This window comes from Triticum aestivum, chromosome 2D, assembly GCF_018294505.1.
Source record: "Triticum aestivum cultivar Chinese Spring chromosome 2D, IWGSC CS RefSeq v2.1, whole genome shotgun sequence".
Classification (NCBI taxonomy): Eukaryota; Viridiplantae; Streptophyta; class Magnoliopsida; order Poales; family Poaceae; genus Triticum; species Triticum aestivum.
In genome coordinates this window covers 294318290-294330558 of record NC_057799.1, presented here as the reverse complement: position 1 = coordinate 294330558, position 12269 = coordinate 294318290, and positions in this window count along the sequence as shown.

Here is a 12269-nt window from a genome sequence, read left to right as displayed (position 1 = left end):
TCCCCTAAGAAAGGGACATGGTTGTACCGGGTTTCTAGTCCTATAGTGGAAGAGCAGATAGGATCACACCTACACGTAAGTTCGTTCGTCGGGTTAGTGGCCACCCACACTCCAACCTATCTATATGGCAACAAAGTGAATGACAAGGCCAAAGTAGCTGACTCTTCTCGCTTACTTGACTTGGTCTATGGGCGAGCTTGAATACAACTCACAGAACGACTCCTCCAGGGGCCTTCAGGCACTCAAACAGATAGTGAGATAGACACCATCTATAGAACTTGAATGACAATACACCCATATATTCTAGCTAACAATCAGAAACTATATCCAAATGGAGGGGACACTCTTCCTTCAAAAAGATGCCTTCGAAAGAAAAGGTCTCCCCCTCAATGACACATCACATTTTCTCAAATGTTCTACGTTTCTCACCATATCCTCATAGGGCTGAAGCACAAGAAAGAGGATTACTTGGTTACCTTGCTTCCGTCGCCTAGGACAGTAGAAGGATCTGTGGCTGAAGGCACCACAAACGAAGTGGGTCGCCTCTTTTCTGCAGATCTCCGCAGGATGACCCTTCTCCCCGCAACGATAGCACATATCGTTTTTCCCATGCTTGCGCGGTGAGGAGGACGAGGCCTTGAGAAGCTTTTCCACCATTTACCCCCTTTGGCATTTGGATCCATGTTTTCTTTAACGATCTCCGTGATAGTAAAAAGGTTTGTTTGGTAGCCTTTGCTTTTGATGGCAATGAAAGAAAGAGAACCCCTCCTATCTTTTGATCGTGGTCAAAATCCTATCCAAGTCCCCTTTTTCAGATCTTTCTCCTAGTTTTGATCATCACCGTTCACCTACTTGTTACGGAGATCCCGACCAATGCACAATCCAGATTTTTTTAGTTTTTTGTCCCATCCCGTCTTGGACGGGCCCAGAAGCTTTTCTCATGTTTGAATGGAGGTGTTCCGCAAATGAATTTCCATATAGGAATTATATGATGTGCCTGCAGATATTGATTGAAAGCTTGTTTCAATTGAACCAGGATGTGAACGAGAAGGCAACAAAAGGGAGCTTGGAGCAAGAGGAGTCATTTAGTAGTTCACGAAAAAGGCATAGTAGAGAAAGTCTGAGGAGCAGGAAAATTTGGTCACGTAGATCTTCTATTTCGCCAGAATTCATTGATTGCTCCATACTCATTTACAATGGAAAAACTCCTGTTCGTTGTAAGATCATTGAAGGAAAGGTTGGTCATAAATTTGGAGAGTTTGCTTTTCCACGGAGGCGAAGACCCTATCGAACAAATAGAGGAAAGGGGAAAAAGTAAAGTCTAAGCGACATATGGATCAATAAGGAAATCCAATTTCGGTAATCCGAATCCCATATAGGTCTTTTCTTCATACTCGACTAGCCCTAGGTTGGGGATAATGAATTTTTTGAATCTTGTTGGGAGATGCTTCGCTCCGAGTCTGACTGGGACGGAATGGGGGACCCAGGCCCTTCAATGCCTCCCTCCGGATCCACTAACTCGGAAGAGCTATTCAAAGCTTTTCTGGCTGACTGTGAGGACGCCTCTGCATCCCGGGAGCAGACCGCTCCCCCGGAAGCTGTGGTCAGTCAAGAGCGGCATTCGAATCCCGCTCCAATGCCTGGAATGGCAGCGGAAGCAGAACATAACCCTCGTTCTTTGATTGGGAGGGACGACCTCTCTCTCTTCGAGAGGAAAGTTCTCTACAAAAAGCCCACGCCTATCACGCCCAGATTCTGGACACATTGCATGATACTACTCTGAAGAACGGAGAGGAGCTTCGTGAAGATGACTATCACACCATGATCGATTTCATGTTGAGACGACTCTAGTCCGAAGTCAATCCCCGGGCGCTTAAGGAGCTCCTGAACAGACTCCAAAACGGTCGGGCACGATCTCAAACTTCTAGGGCGGCAAGGAGATTCCTCGACAAGGACTAGTGAGGCTATAGTACTTACTATGCATAGGACTACAAAGGTGAAAAGACAGGATGCATTCCGAGGAAATGCCTTGGATATGATGTGATCGACAAGAGAAAGATGGAATTCCTTTGGTATAAGGAAGGAAATCAAACGCGTTATTTGAGAAGGAAAAAGGGTAACTAGAGAAAAAAATAATCAAAATAGGGTCTCCCCGGACTCTACGCAGGACTTCTTTCTAAGCCTCACATATTTTGAATTTCTCTCACATTCCATGTTTCCGAAACGGATCCTATAAATGTCGTGTCAATAAATGTACGTAAGTATTTATACGCACATATAACTATAAGATGTGAGATGTCTTACTATTAGTATAACTATTAATTAGCACATATTTATATCGCATTTGTACATATTTCACTCAATCAATGTATATATTGTGTGTATACATTCATGTATAAATGTACGTAAGCTTATAATAATTCACTTATAAACATCCAATTGGTTTCAAGCTTGGGTCTATTCCATCTTTTACCTTTGGAAAATAAAGGGATTGGAGCCGCAAATCCTTGTTGAAGAGGATATCAAGCACAAGAGTGAAGAGTGAAGAGTAGAGGGCGCATTGGATGTGCGCTCCCTATGAACGATGTCCCACTAGAAATGGATCTTCAGAAAGAAGAGTGTTTCTCTTGGTATTTCTATTCTATTCTATTTCTATAAGTGAGTTATTGATCAAGATCAAATGGAGAAAATGTAGATGTGAAACTATGTTCTTTGAACACCTTCTTCCATGCTATTGAAGCTGGCAAACAGGGGAGTGAGTGAAAAGAGAAGCCATGCCTCTTTCGATGTGAGGCAAGCGATGAACGAGTAGATGCCGCCCTTAGACCAATTTTCTCTTTCGGTAGCAGACACCGAGATGGGCTAGACTAGGAAACCTTATTCGAGACGATAGGGATGGTAAACAAAGCGATGGGGTATACGTACGAATTGGAATACAAATGAAATCATTGCCTATAAAGATGAACCCGTTAGCGTATAGGAACAACAACATATGAAAGTTGGGTGGATACTCCTATCTAATTCGTTTAACCAGAAACATAGGATAGGATTCTAAAAGTCAACCGGAAACCGAGCCCTAACATCTAATTGATGAGAATTTCAATACCCCTACTACTCATATGTATTGGCATGGGTTCGTATGTAAACATTCGTATTGGCTTAGCGGAGCACTTCGTATCCCGCCACAACCGATCATTTGCTTCCTTCTCACTCAACTTTTTGACTCAACAGTCGTTCCCCCTGTTACACAAAGCTACGTATACAGGGGTAGTTATTCATCCCTTTTGCTCATGACATATCCCCTCGCTCTGTCTTCTATTCCTTCTGTGCGTTATGTTACTAAGGCCATCGGTCTTATGGAAAGAGAAGGCATATAATCGATTCTTTGACCGGCTTTGCTTCTTTCGTGATTCACGTAGATTGGAATTCACTTTCTTTAGGGCATGGCTAGTTTTGGGTTTCCTAAAAACATCGCCCAACGCTTTCTTATTCAGACATGCCAACTGATATGTTGGATTAACAAGATAGGGAATAATTGGGGCTTATGTGGACCCCGTCCCTTTAATTTAAGAAAGAGGTCTTTCTAGCTGACTTGTAACTAGATCTTCTTCCGAGTTTCGTTCTCTATGGCTTGTGAATTGCTGTACTACCTGTTTCACTCTCTTCTAAGGGATCTCCTCCTATGGAGGTATGTAAAGTGGGTTCTATCGCATTTTCTATCTTAGGGCAAGCAATATAAGCAATTCTGGTATCAACAGATACATTGTTGGGGAAAGAAAGTGAAAACAATAGATCCAATTCTTGGTTTTGGGGATGGATTTCTCACAACCTTGAGGTGCTTGGTAATCTCTCAGACGAGTCGATGTCAATAGCAATTCTGATGAAACATCTTAAACATCTTTAGTGCCTTTTGCCTTTGAGCTCAATCGATCAGAAGAAAGGGAATATAACCTGCCCCTCATTGTCCTTCTATCATGGTGCAATGAATATCGTAGATAGAGTGATTTCGATCTCATATAGCTAGCTTTCCTTTCAAAGTGAAACAATTTTCCTTTTATGTGCAGATATTTGAATTGGATTTTCTTTCACCACTACTATCGTAACGCACAGAAAACACTAACGTTTTCGCTCGCTTTCAACCACTTACCATTTACCTGAGCACTGTGATGCAGTCGGTCAAGTATTGAGTTTATGCTAGTATATCAAGGACTTATGAGAACTGAAAAGAAAAAAAATGAAAAAAGGAATTCTCACAGTTCATTGAATTAAGGGAGGGCCATTCGTGGTGGGTTCGTGGAAGAGTTGGGTTCGATTCCCTTTATACGCGATGTGGCGAAAAAGACTGATTCAATGAAATATGCCATGCCAGCATTAAGATTTAAAATGTGTCGTCTACTTCCAGGAAATGTTCAGAACAGAGAACTTTCTCTAATCCAATGCTGTATTCTACGAAGATTGAGGAACAAGAGGAGATCCATTAAAAGAAATCTTTCTCGGAGAGAAAATCTAAACAGTAACATCAAATCACAAACTACAAGAAAGTTGTCTCTTTATTATGGGGATTTACCCATAAGGGAGATGCACGGAGGAAGAGAACGAACTTCATATATCCATTTTTTACTCAATCAAGAAACTAGATCGGACGTGATTCCGGTTCGTCTCCATTTTAGTGACACTCTTCCTCAAGCAAGGCAGCCGATAATTCATCGAAGGGTTTGTTTGAATAATGGACTGGTAACCATTACTCATTTGAAAGTTTCCCACGGTGATCTAATATCTTTTAAAGAAAATGAAGTGAGAACCCGTGGTTTTGAAATAAGGAGATCTTTCTATATCGACATATTAGTTGGAAAAATCATAGGCAAATTCCTATCGGCCATATCAGTTGGAAAAAGAAGAGGCAAATTCCTACCGGCCAGAATCTGGAGAAGAACAAAAAAAGAATGGTTCCGCTTACTCACAACTCAGAGGGGATGCCGCTTACTACTCAAATCCAAGGAATTGCAAAAGTTGCGTTTTTATATGCAAGAAGAATACTTTGAAAGAACAAAGAAGTTAGGATCCACAAAAGTATGCTTAGGCAGTTCCTTCGCTGAGCACAACAGAATGAAGAGGAAGTTGTTTCATTTCAAATACTTCTTCTTATTGAAAAGAGGGAAGGAGAAAAACCGAAATCTTCCTACTCGAACAATAAGTCCTTTTGTAGAAATGTCTTCTTTATATAGTAATTCGACCTATTGCTCTGGATCCCCGTTTACTAGGAAGATAAGAATCAAAAGGATCGAACTACCTACTCATTATTCGGAGGTGAATAATAGAACACTAAAAGTTGTGGTATCTTATGGACCTAACATAGGTCACATCCCTCACGACATAAGACTTAAAGATCCAAACCCTTCCTCTTCGGAGCGAAAACGGACGTGGCCAAAACATATAAAAAAAGATCGGCCTAGTCGCTCATAGGGACATATCTATCCGGATAGAGGATAGTCTAGATCAATTTTGAGAAAAATCTATCTCTATATAGATAGGTATCTCTGTGGATAGAGATAAAGATAGGGATCCCTGTTGAAGAGGATGATTATGATGATTCTGCCTAATTGGTAGTTTATTTCCCACCAGAGCTGCGGAACTCACGACTCTATTAGAAAGTAGAATGACCAACTTTTACATGAATTTTCAAGTGGATGAGATCGGTCGAGTGGTCTCAGTTGGAGATGGGATTGCACGTGCTTATGGATTGAATAAGATTCAAGAAGGAGAAATGGTGGAATTTGCCAGCGGTGTGAAAGAAATCGCCTTAAATCTTGAGAATGAGAATGTAGGTATTGTTGTCTTTGGTAGTGATACCGTTATTAAAGAAGGAGATCTTGTCAAGCGCACTGGATCTATTGTGGATGTTCCTGCGGGAAAGGCCGTGTTAGGCCGTGTGGTCGACGCCTTGGGAGTACCTATTGATGGAAAAGGGGCTCTAAGCGATCACGAACGAAGACGTGTCGAAATGAAAGCCCTAGGGATTATTGAACATAAATATGTGCACGAACCCATGCAAACATGCTTAAAAGCAGTGGATAGCCCGGTTCCTATAGGCTGTGGTCAACGAGAACTTATAATCGGGGACAGAGAAACTGGAAAAACTGCAATAGCTATCGATACTATATTGAACCAAAAGCAAATGAACTCAAGGGACACAAATGAGAGTGAGACATTGTATTGTGTCTATGTTGCGATTGGACAAAAATGCTTTGGAATATTCCATTCTTGTAGCAGCCACCGCTTCGGATCCTGCTCCTCTGCAATTTCTGGCCCCATATTTAGGGTGTGCCATGGGGGAATATTTCCGCAATAATGGAATGCACGCATTAATTATATATGATGATCTAAGTAAACAGGCGGTGGCATATCGACAAATGTAATTATTGTTACGCCGACCACCAGGCCGTGAGGCTTTCCCAGGGGATGTTTTCTATTTACGTTCCCATCTCTTAGAAAGAGCCGCTAAACGATCGGACCAGACAGGCGGAGGTAGCTCGACTGCATTACTCGTGATTGAAACACAAGCTGGAGACGTATCGGCCTATATCCCCACCAATGTGATCTCCATTACAGATGGACAAATTTGTTTGGAAACAGAGCTCTTTTCTCGCGGAATTAGACCAGCTATTAACGTTGGCTTATCCATCAGTCGCATCGCGTCTGCCACTCAGTTGAAAGCTATGAAACAAGTCTGTGGTAGTTCAAAACTGGCATTGGCACAATATCACGAAGTGGCCGCCTTCGCTCAATTTGGGTCAGACCTTGATGCTGCGACTCAGGCATTACTCAATAGAGGTGCAAGGCTTACATAAATTCCCAAACAACCACAATATGAACCACTTGCAATTGAATAACAAATTGTTATGATTTATGCTGCTGTCAACGGCTTCTGTGATCGAATGCCACTAGACAGAATTTCTCAATATGAAAAATCCATTCTAAGTACTATTAATGTGACGCCCGGGTAATCAAGCTATAGTAACCCTCTGGTAATGATGCCATGTCACCTCGATTACTGTTGATAATCTCGCGTTAGTTTAGAACCGATCCAAATTCAAGTTTGAATCAAAGTCAAAGCAATTAAAGTTTTCAAAAGTCAAAACTAAATTGTTCCTAATGTGTCAAATAATCCATAATAAATGTTGGTGAAGAAATCATCTTTTAATAACATACTTAAATGCACTAAATAAACTAAAACAACGATAAAACAATTATCTAAAGTGCTTTGAAAGTAATAAGCAAATGCAAAATACTTTATTTAAAATGCCAAAGTATTTGGGGCTGTGACCTATTTAATAACACCAAATTAGTTGTCGCTTTTAAATTCTATAAAACAAAAATAAAAGAAAACATAAAAGAAATAGAATAAAAAAAGGGCAGAACAAACAAAAAGAAGAAGAAAAGGAAAACCCCTTCCTCCCCCCACTGGGCCACGGCCCAGCAGGCCGGCCCAGCCGCACCCCCCACACCCTCCCCCTTATCCACCCCACTGGGGAAAACCCTAACCACCCCCACTCACCCCACGTCTCTCCCTCTTCCTCTGATCCAGATCAGATCGGGGCTGGCCCCATGCCCGTCACCTGGAGTCGCCTCGCCGGCCCCGCCCTCGTCCTCGTTCACCTGACGACGTCGCCGCGTCGCCCCGTCGCACGCCTCGGTCCTCCCTCGTCTTGATCGGATCGGGGCTTGGGGGCTCGACCCGGCCGGCTGCCGCCGCGGCCGCCTCGCCAAACCTTCCCCGCGGACTTTCTCCCCGCCGCCGATGCGCCGTCTCCGTCTCCTCCTCGACCCCCACTGCCCGTGCCCTGCAACCTCCCCGTGAGCCTCGACCTCCTCCTCCCCTTCCCTCTGCCGATCGCCGTGGCCGAGCGACGGAGCTCGCGCTCCGGCCACGCTCGCCTGTGCCTCACCCACGCCACCCCGGCGCAGCCGCCGCAACCCCCTGCTTCCCCGCGTCCCGTTCCGCTCACCGCCCCGCGCCGGCGCTGTCGAGCCGCGACTGCCCGCCCTTGGCCTCGTCCCACTTAACCCCCCCCCCCCCGCGCGTGACCTGGCTACTCCGGCCACCGCTCGCCCGGCTTCCCTCGCCGTACTCCACCCGCGTCGCGCCGCCCAGCTGCTCTCCCGCCGGCGTCCCCCTCCGTTGAACGCCCGCCCTCGCTGCCCTCGTCCCGCCCTGCGGGCGAGCGCTCGCTCGGGTGCGCCCGCACCCGCTGGACCAAAACCCGCATAAGCCTCTGGGTCACTGCCAAACGGGGCCCACTGCCCAAAACATGTTTTAAAACAAAGAATTAAAAAAAGAAATAATAAAAAATAATATATAATAAAAATAAATTTAATTAATTAATTAATTAACTAAATTAATTAAGTTAATTAATCCTGTTTAAATTAATCTAATTAATTAGTTCATTTAATTAAACAGTAATTAATTAGCTAAACCCTAATTAAACTAAGCTGTGTATGACATGCGGGACCCACACGTAGTTGACCCAGTCAACTGCACAGTTGACTGCTGACGTCAGCATGATCATGCTGACGTCATCTTTTACTATTCTGGATAATGTTGATTTAAAATGATTAAATAAATCCTAAAATGATTAAATCTTTAGAAAATCATATAAAATAATCCGTATCTCGGAGGAAAATACTTTCTACATGAAAGTTGCTCAGAAAAATCCAACGAATCCGAATACGCAGACCGTTCATCCGCCACGCGTCCCTAGCATACCGAACCTGCAACTTTCCCCCTCCGGACCGTTTGTCTGAAAACGCGAAACACCGAGGATACTTTCCCGGATGTTTTCCCTCTTCGCCAGTATCGCCTAGTACTACATTAGGTCATCCCTAGCACCGCGTATTGCCATGTTATGCTTTGTGATGCTTTGATTGCTTTGTTATTTATTGTGTTCCCCCTCCGTTACTTCTTTTCGGTAGACTCCGAGACCGCTGCTAGTACCCTTGTGATCGACTACATCGACGACGAACCCTTCTTGCCAGAGCAACCAGGCAAGCCCCCCCCCCTTGATCACTAGATATCGCCTATTCTTCCCTACACTGCTTGCATTAGAGTAGTGTAGCATGTTACTGCTTTCGGTTAACCCTATTCTGTTGCATAGCCTCTCATTGTTGCTACAGTTGTTACCCTTACCTGCTATCCTACTGCTTAGAATAGGATGCTAGTTTTTCCATCAGTGGCCCTACATTCTTGTCCGTCTGCCATGCTATACTACTGGGCCGTGATCATTGCGGGAGGTGATCACGGGTATATACTTTATACTTTATACATGATACATGTGGTGACTAAAGTCGGGTCGGCTCGAGGAGTACCCGCAAGTGATTCTGATGAGGGGGCTGAAAGGACAGGTGGCTCCATCCCAGTAGAGGTGGGCCTGGGTTCCTGACGGCCCCCGATTGTTACTTTGTGGCGGAGCGACAGGGCAGGTTGAGACCACCTAGGAGAGAGGTGGGCCTGGCCCTGGTCGGAGTTCGTGGATACTTAACACGCTTAACGAGATCTTGGTATTTGATCCGAGTCTGGCCATTTGGTCTATACGCACTAACCAACTACGCGGGAACAGTTATGGGCACTCGACGTCGTGGTATCAGCCGAAGCTCTTCTTGACGTCAGCGACGGAGCGGCGCGCGCCGGATTGGACTGGAATGCCTGCTAGGCTAGGTCTGCTTCCGGCAGCATACGCAACGTGCAGGTGTGCAATGGGCGATGGGCCCAGACCCCTGCGCGCATAGGATTTAGACCGGCGTGTTGGCCTCTCTGTTGAGCCTAGGTGGGGCTGCGACGTGTTGATCTTACGAGGCCGGGCATGACCCAGGAAAGTGTGTCCGGCCAAATGGGATCGAGCGTGTTGGGTTATGTGGTGCACCCCTGCAGGGAAGTTTATCTATTCGAATGGCCATGTCCCTCGGTAAAAGGATGACCCGGAGTTGTACCTTGACCTTATGACAACTAGAACTGGATACTTAATAAAACACACCCTTCCAAGTGCCAGATACAACCCGGTGATCGCTCTCTAATAGGGCGACAAGGAGGGGATCACCGGGTAGGATTATGCTATACGATGCTACTTGGTGAACTTACCATCTACTCTCTCCTACATGCTGCAAGATGGAGGTGGCCAGAAGCGTAGTCTTCGACAGGATTAGCTATCCCCCTCTTATTCTGGCATTCTGCAGTTTAGTCCACCGATATGGCCCTTTACACATATACCCATGCATATGTAGTGTAGCTCCTTGCTTGCAAGTACTTTGGATGAGTACTCACGGTTGCTTTTCCCCCTCTTTTCCCCTTTCTATACTTGGTTGTCGCAACCAGATGCTGGAGTCCAGGAGCTAGAGATCCCGAGGATGATTCTACCTGGAGTTCGGTTTTGAGGAGTAGTTAGGAGGTCCCAGGCAGGAGGCCTTGCCTATTCGATCGTTGCTACTTTTGTGCTAGCCTTCTTAAGGAAAACTTGTTTAACTTATGTCTGTGCTCAGATTTTGTTGCTTCCGCTGACTCGTCTATGATCGAGCACTTGTATTCGAGCCCTCGAGGCCCCTGGCTTGTATTATGATGCTTGTATGACTTATTTATGTGTAGAGTTGTGTTGTGATATCTTCCCGTGAGTCCCTGATCTTGATCGTACACATTTGCGTGCATGATTAATGTACGGTCGAATCGGGTCACAAGTTGGTATCAGAGCCGACTGCCTGTAGGAATCCCCCTTTCCAACTCCTTGGCCGAAGTCGAGTCTAGTCATTGAAAAACTTTTACTAACATGGCTGTGTGGCTTACGGGCCCATGTCGCCATTGGGTGGTATTAGGATCTTTTACTCCTTGTCTATACTCTGGGACTCTGATCTCTCTTCTATTCGGGTTAAGTGAGTTTTGCTAATTCTAACATTAGGATCTCGTTATCACTTTCACCCGGAGAGCCCCTTATTACTAATGATCGTCTGCTGCACGTGAGGACCCTGAAGACACTCTCCGCTGTTATCCCAAGAACTTGTGTTCATCGCTTTTGCAATTCCCTTCCATCGATAAACTCCTATGGATAACCACGTATACTCGCTATTCATACAATGTTTCCCAGTTGATCTTGTTATTACAAGATACCCCGAAATTCTCTCGGTTGTTCCGAGAATCCTTTGAGCTTACCGCTTTGCAGTTCTTTGCCACATGAATACCCCTATGGATGATTTCTCGCACTTCCTGAGTATCCTCCCACCCCTAGTTGTCCGTATGTTTCACAAAGTCTTCGAAATACCATTCTATCTTTCGAAAATCCTCAGCAGCCTATTGCTCTAGAAATTCTTGCTTGCCTGCATTATGGTTAATCCCATAAGTCTCGTAATCTTATTGGCATCCCTTGTCATTATCATTTTGAGTCCGTTGATTCAAAATGTCACGAATGCTCGCAATCCTCAATCAAATCCTAGAATTCATCCTTCCGGCTCACACATCATTTTTAACATGAGCTGGATCTCGACCAATCAAATCGTCGTCGTTTGTACCCCTAAGGCTATTCAGCTTACCCATCCCTAATCAGAGCATTGCTTCTGATCCCTTGTCTTGGAATTCATAATTCTTTTGCAAATGAGCTTTGAAGTAGTCAGTTGTTTCTATCATCTGATCTCCTTACATGCTTTCTTGTTCTGGTTGAGTACCGATGCTCACACCAGATCCCTTATGGACCATCAGAACCTTGTTGGATTTTATCCGACAACGTCCTTCATATTCAATCACTTGGAAGTTCTTTCCCTGATACATAATGCCTTTGGTAAATCCTATTCCTTGATTTGGCCATCCATGCTCTGCTTTCGAGCTGGTGATATTTACTATTGAAGCTTGTGGTATATGTTTCCACGATGCCCCGATGGGTTGAACCTATGCCTTCCATAATATGTGTGAACTCGAAAGTTTTCATGAGTCATACTCTTCTGGTATTTTGCCTGATAAAATTTCAACACTACAACTTCTTTGAAAAATGAGAAGTGAATGAAAGGTTATGCATTGGAGAAGTGGGAGTCGACCTTGAACCTTTGTGGTCATGCCCATGGACACGATGTAGATCCTATCATGGAAGCTTCTTATAATAATAACTATTTCCCTGGTATAATATCATCTGGTATCGGTGAATTGATCCTTTGCAATTGTGGTTCCGACCATGTTCTCCCTTAAATACCATTTCCTATGCAAGTTTAAGAAATTGTCTTCTATAGATCAATAACCCAGT